Raw genomic sequence first — 7,310 nt, forward strand, 5'->3', positions numbered from 1 at the left:
TTTCAGTTCACTTTTGACAAGCAGACGGTGATAAGAATCGAATCGACCTGGAGGGCCATGTTCTTATGAGTGGAGTGCACTGTGGCAGTTAGAATGAAAGCGGAGACACTGATGACACTGATGCACCAGGACCTCGTCTCTCTGTTCTCAGTACATCAAATGAAGCGTGGGGCACTCCCTTTTGCTGTTTGTATTGCAAACAGGTGTGGACCCAGATCAGTTTGCGCAGCGTTTTTCTCGTGTCTTGTTTATTCGTACATGCATGCCAGGTGACTGTGTGCTCCTCAGGCTGGGTAACTGACATTTAGATACAATGTCCTTACGGCTTCCAGCAACATGTCATTGAGTGAGAGTTTTGTAAGCTTCATCAGCATATATCACATAGGCCTTCTGTGATCTTGTGACTTACAGTTTAGTTGGATATTAGGCTCATCTCACAGGGACAACCACATTTGCTGAGGAGTGCTGAGATGAAATCAGTCATCCGAAACACTCACACACAACCAGCAGTTATTTTTCACACCTCAAGTCACACAGCGCGCTACAGTGGATTGAGTGCTCACAGCAGGACAGGTGCTACCCCGCTGACACCATCCAGGCAACTGGCAGGAGGCTGGCGAATTACAGGGTGCCTGAGAGTGGTGAGATGAGGAAACCCCTGCTGATCTACTCACCCCTATCCCTGGCAGAACTAAACCACTTTCTTCAGCCACTGTGGGCTGCTGGTCATTGTTTGCGAGCGTTGGGCTGTAAAGCTCAGATTGCCTTCAAAGTGAACGTGTAAACCACTGAGCTAGGAGCCCTCTCTCACTTGTAGTTTGAAAAAGGATGTAATTCTTTCCTTTGTGTGTGCGTGTGTGCATGCGCGTGTGTGTGTGCGTGCACATGTGTGCAGCTTCCTGTGTGAAGCTTTTCCTTTCATCCCTGCAGTGATGCCATTTCATGAAAAGAAATTGTTGCAGTCGGACCCACTGATTGGTCATTGAACATTCCAGCTGCACTTGTATTCATGACAGCACAGCTGGGAGTCACTGAGGTAAACGGCTTTAGAAAGTGCTGCCTGCTCTGTCCTGAGCACCTCCCCATTCTGCGCTACAATGGAGAGGATAGCACCTCCTCAGGTGCTGTATTTCTGTGATCTGACCACTCTGTCTCTGCCAGCGCTCTGTAATTTCACTGCTGCTCTGTCCCGCCTCTGCAGAATCAGACCCGGGGAATCGTACGGACCTTACTCTGCTCTGCAGAATCGGACCCGGGGAATCGTACGGACCTGTTTACATACATCTGTAGGAGCTCAGCTCAGCTCAGCTGCAGGGGAGCCAGGCTGCAGGAAGCGGCCTCTCTGTGTGTCTGTACCAACAGCATGAGGAGGAGACAGCGCAGACAGCACAACCTGTTCTCATGTCTGTGTTTGACTCTCATCATTTAGTGACAGGAGATTAGTGCATTATGTGTCCTTAAGAAGTAATTACCACACCTGTTTATGATATTAATGTGAGGACTTCTACCCTCACAGATAAACGTCCTCGTGGTCAGTACTTTTGAAAGCACATATTGAGAAACTGTGTTGATACCCCATGGCCAGAAGAGGGAGACATTTCCCATATAAATGTTTCCAAGTTGTTCTTGGATACTGAATTGTTGCGGGCATTGTTGATGTCTGGTGACTAAGGTATAAATAACAGCCTAGATTATTTCTGTGCTAAAAATAGCTATCGTCTGGGACTCAAGCGTTAGTAGGATTCAAAACATAGCTCTCATTCTGCCATTTAATTTGTAGCACCATATAAAAGCAGAGCCGTGTTGTGCTTCTCTTGCCTGGTTTCTGTGATCCGAATCGCTGGTGAGATATTGGGTTTCTCTGCGTAGACTCTGAGTGGAATTATGTGGTGGAGAGGACTCTTACCCCTGGGGTTTATGAGAATTCCTGTCATATTTGGGAAGGAAGCGGGCCTCTGTCTGTGTGGAGCTGGGCAGCCCCAGTACAGTGCTGCCGTGGCAGATATATGTGGACCTTTCTCCATGCGGAGGCAGTCGGTCGGAGAGAGGGTCCCGCTGAAGGAGGCCCCCATGGCCTCTGCAGAGGAGCGGGGTGTTTTCATAGCTGCTCCTGGCCGTGGGATGGGGCGTGTGGGCCAGGGGGGAGCCACTCGTGCCTGAAACGGATCCTCCGGCAGGAAGGTTCCTGTTAATCATAGACGATCTGGAGAGTCTGAGATGCATACAGTGAAGTGCTCCACTGATTCACGGAGACAGACACGCTCTCTGCGGGTCTGTTTTGGGGAGGACTGAGAGGGACTTCTGCTCTTCGTCTTTGTCATTTTACAACGGGATTTATTTTGTGACTGTATTGGGAATTGCCTAATTATTCAGAGATAGAGGTCATCTACAGTCTGATTTATGATAATAATAATAATAATGAAAACTTACATGTCTTCTAGATTTTTTTAAACTTATTTTCAAGACTTGGCCATAATATTAATAGTTTCACTTAATACACATCAAAATGTATCCCAGACACAGAAAAAGTATTTCAGAACTTTGGGGATTGTCTAATTTTATGATGTCTTGTACCCTTGTATTTGAACACCTTTGGTCCACACATAATGAGCCAGTTACAAAGAAATATATTGCCAGTGGTGACTGGGAGTTGCCTCAGATGATGTCACCTGGGCAGGATAAAGACAGAAAATGCGCTGTATATTTAGGCCTGGTGGAAAGGTGCTGTTGTGACCGTAACAGCCAAAAACAGTCGGGTTTATTTGGGCTGAGGCCGGCCCCAGCCGCCCCGGCGCCACCATTGATGTGTTCACACGGACCGTAACCGTGTTAGCGCGTGTAAGGACAGACGTGGTGCCAGTCCGTGTGACGTCCCACGTTCCGTGTCCCCGTTTTGCAGAGAGCTGGACCTGAGGGAGCCGGCTTCGCCGCTGTCTGCTATAAATAGCAGCCTGAATTTTATGCCTCTGACTCAGTGTTTCTTTGCATTCCTGTGTGACCACTGGGCTCAGTGACTAACAGCCCAATCAGGGCCTATGCCTCGGGCCGGGCCTTGCGGTCATCCCGGCCCACTCTGACCCGCCTCCCACCCCCGTCCTCACCGGGGTATTTCTGGGCCCAGCGGAAGGCGTGGTATGTAAGGTTGCCCATAATTCCCCCTTCTCCTTTCCTTTCTCCAACTCATCACTGTTCTTGTGAGAAGACACCCGCCCCTCCCGCTCCTGCTCCCATGGCAACTGTAGGTGCTGTCTGAGACTGCAGGTTAGCAAGCCTGTTTCTGTGAACAGGAGATGACCTTAGCCCAGTGCATTGTGGGATGGCCACAGAGCAGTGCCTTCGTTGGCAGCTGATTAGTTTCCCCATCCCTGTCCATCTTTGCTGTGCAGTTTCGCTCTCTCTCTCATTGGCATCTCAAACATTGCAGGTTGATTCAGGTGATCAGTCAGCAGATGCTCAGTGAATAGCTCTCCTTTCTTGTGTGTCCACGTGTTGTTGCTTGAACAGGCCTGACCCAGGTGTGAAGCAGTTTGCGTGTGAAATGAGGGTATTTTACTGCTCTCTGCCTGCCTCTCTCCCCCTCTCACCTGACTGCATTCCAGCAGAAGCTCAAGGATGATGTCACAGAGGGAGCTTCATCCTGATTGGTGAAGAGGTCAAGCAGGGAGCCAGTGGCAGGGAGTGGAAGCGTGACCCTGTGAAAACACCTGGGTGCATTCAGATGAAGGCCATGTGTGCAGCTTTCAGACGTTTTGTTCTTTAGGGGGAAAAGGGTTATTGCGGTGTTGGAGCCGCCAGAAAGCACATGCAGATTGCACTGTTTTATTGAGTTATACCCAGACTGTGGATATATTATTTAGTGCCTCTACTGTACGAGTTGATTTGTTAGCAAAATATCCCAAATCATTGTCTAAACAGCCTCAACTGTTTACTGCTGTTAAAAAATGGAATCAGCTTAGTTATGAGTGTTTAATAATGTATTAAAATCGCAACCGGCAGTGCACATGTAGTTTCCATGGCAATGATAAAAGCAAACAAGCAGCTGTATGAGCTGAGGTGTCAGCACCTTTTTTTGATAGGAACAGACGGGGTGAGTGTGGGAACGTGGCGTACGGCTGGTACAACGGTGCGTTCCGCCCCCTGACCCCCCCCCCCCCACCCGCAGCAGCAGTCGGTGATGGGCGGGGCATCTGTTCTGCTGCGGTGGGTTCTTTAAATTCCTCCCATACCTCACCTTCGCCCGGCTTTCTCTCCCCTTTCCCTCCCCTGTGCGGGAACGCCCCGGGACGGGCCGTCTGGAGCTTTAATGGAGAAGGTCTGGAGCGCACCTGAAATAGCTACCAGATAATGAGGAGCAGCCTGCCCCCCCCCCCCAGGAGGGGTGAGTGTGAGGGCTCAGCCGAAACAGCCCCCGCGAAACAGCCCCCGGCACAGATGTTTCGAATGTCGGGAGGACGCTTCCAAAGCCCCTCCCATCTGTCACTCACAGCGCGCCCGCTTCACCCAGCCGCTCCATCTGCTTTGTTTTCGTCTTTTTTCCCCTCTCTCCTCCCGCTCCCGCTCAGACCTCTCTCTGATAAACCTCTCTCTCCACATGCGTTTGAAAGGCGAAACCTCTCTGGAGTTCCTGCCAGGTTGCGTAATGGAGTCTGAGGCTCGTGTGCTGACCTGAATTAAACCAATAAAACAATTGGGAGGAGAGCAGGGGAGCGCTGGGTGGTCCTCCCCCACCCTGCTGGCTTTCGCTGGGTTTTATACACCAGCTCAAAGCCGCTCCGAAGCTTCACCAAACGCACTGCTATAAAGCAAACTTGGTTTATCACAAAGCAAATCGCACCATGCTCACTTCCCATTCTTCACTGGTGTTTTACAGCATAAAAACCCATGAGAAACTGTCTGTGGATTCCTTTAGACTGATGATAATCTCACACCCTCACAATTATGAATCTTATGTCTGAGGGTGCCCCCTAACCCATACTGCAACTGGCTTCATTTAGACAGACAGGACTTCTGTCCACTAAGATGCAGGTACTGTTGCATTTCTAAAACGCAGCCAGGTTCACTGTGACGGTTACGTGTCAGAAAACCAGCTCTTCAGGCTAGTTCCACCACATTTCTCTAAGCTGCATGCGAGGCGAAGTTCTGTGAGTTCTGACCAGAGTTCCGGAACACCGTGATGTGTCTGTTGTGATGTGAACCAGAGGACAACTGACCACAGTCTGGTGTAGCCATAGAGTGACCCTGGAAATACACAGTGTCCGGTAAACCTTCAACAAACACTCAGAGTGACTATCAGCTGCGAGCTGGCTCTCATTCCTGTGCCCTAATCTCCTGTCATCGCTGTACAGACCATTAGACAGCTCAGAGGCGAAAACCCGTTTACGTTTAATTTAATGAACACTTGATTTTGTTTTGCTGGGAGAATGTGACTCTGTATATGAAAGTACGTGTGAAGTATCCTCTATACATCACCAGCAGCAATGATTAACCTGTCACTGGAGCCGCACAGGGAAAGCAGCAGGAGCGATTGGATGGTTCAAATCGGAGAGTTGGCCAAGATTCCCCTGAATGTGCCACTGTTCAGAGCTTAATCCAGGCTTTATCAACAGTTCTCTAATGAGACAGGGCCAGGCCATGTGTCAGTAGAAGAACAACGGCTATGTTTCCCATGGGTCATTTCCCAGGGGTCGTGTTCCTGGAGCTGACAATGACCTGCCTGTGAACACATACGATCACCCAGGGTTATGAGTCCAACGGTTAGCATAAGTTACATAAAAGGGCTACTCAAGCCATGGCTATAATGAGTTTGATTAAGGAATCGCTCTCACAGAGTACGTGCTCATAGCCATGTCCTTCAGAGACTGCGGCCATTCCTGCTCTACTTCACCTGATGTTCAGATTGGGCCTCTTTGATTGAAACCGGTCTCACTCTTCTTCAGTTCCATTACAACTTAAAGCAAAAAAAATTATGTGTTCCTTTCAAACATCTATTGTAATGCTGGAGCAGAGCAGCCGTGTTGCAGTAGTTGTTGGCGATGTCATAGCGTTAACCTTTTGTCTGGTTTGTGTCAGGAAGGTAGCGGCGGAAGTGGTTGTGTGCCTCTACCTTCAAGCATGGCTGAGCACAGCTCACAGATAGCTGGAGATAAGAGCTTCATGGGAGACAGACTCTGATGCTAGTGGAGTGGAAGATTAAGTTCCCTCTATCCATGGTGAATGCCTCTGAAAATTTCCCTTCGAAACCTGACGAGTGTGTGTGCGCTCCCAAGCTGAGGGGATATCCCTCGAACAATGGGAAATCGCAGCTTCAGTCTCTGGCTATCCAGGCAGAAACATCATACAAAGCAAGAGCTGGTAAATTCTTCTTCTGCTTCCTAATAATAATTATTTTCTAAGAAGATAGGACAAATTACAGAGTTTGAGTTTGACCTGTTATCCCTTTATGAGGCTGGATGTTTCCTTACTCCTTACTCAAGGAATTTAAACTTACAGTTCGTAGGCTCCAAGCTCACTTCCCTAAACAGAATGTCACATGCGAGAGTTAATAATCATGGGCATGCTTTACACTTAGTTCAGGAAGACGCAGTGCTTATCATTTTCTGTGTATCAACTATCCAGATACTACTCAGGTTCACTGAGTTTTATTTTACATTTATTTGGCAGACGCTTTTATCCAAAGCGACTTACATAGGTAATAGTTCTTTACAATGTTATCCATTTATACAGCCGGATATTTACTGAGGCAATTGTGGGTTAAGTACCTTGCCCAGGGGTACAGCAGCAGTGTCCCAGTGGGGATCGAACCGGCAACCTTTCGGTTACGAGTCCTGCTCCTTAACCACTATGCTACACTGCCTCCCAGTGTGTGGATCAGCTGGTGGGCTGACCACGGCAGTGAGGAAGAGCCATCCGCTTTGTTTAAACATCAGCGCAGAATCATTCCACAAAAGCAAACCCTTAGGAACTTGATTTTCCAGCCAATCCAGAGTCGGCAGGGAGGGTTGGGCTCGTGGGAGCACCAGCAGGGGGAGCTGTGGGGCTCGCATTCCAGGGCCCTCCCGGTGAAAGCATGCAGCGCCGCTGTTTTCCCTCTTCTCTGCTGCCTTTGGATGAGAGAGCACTCCTGCTCTCCCTCAGAACAACAAGGACAGACCACTCCGTCAGAACAGGGCCGCCCAGTTCCTGCCTTCAGGCAGCCCAGCATTCTTTTGAAGCTGGGAGGCTCCACCGTTCCCCCCCTCTGTTCCTCTGACAATAGATCAGCCCTGAAAGAGAGAGAGAGGAGGGAGGTGCGGATTCAGTCCTGTTCTGGC

Source organism: Megalops cyprinoides, chromosome 5, assembly GCF_013368585.1.
Source record: "Megalops cyprinoides isolate fMegCyp1 chromosome 5, fMegCyp1.pri, whole genome shotgun sequence".
Lineage (NCBI taxonomy): Eukaryota > Metazoa > Chordata > Actinopteri > Elopiformes > Megalopidae > Megalops > Megalops cyprinoides.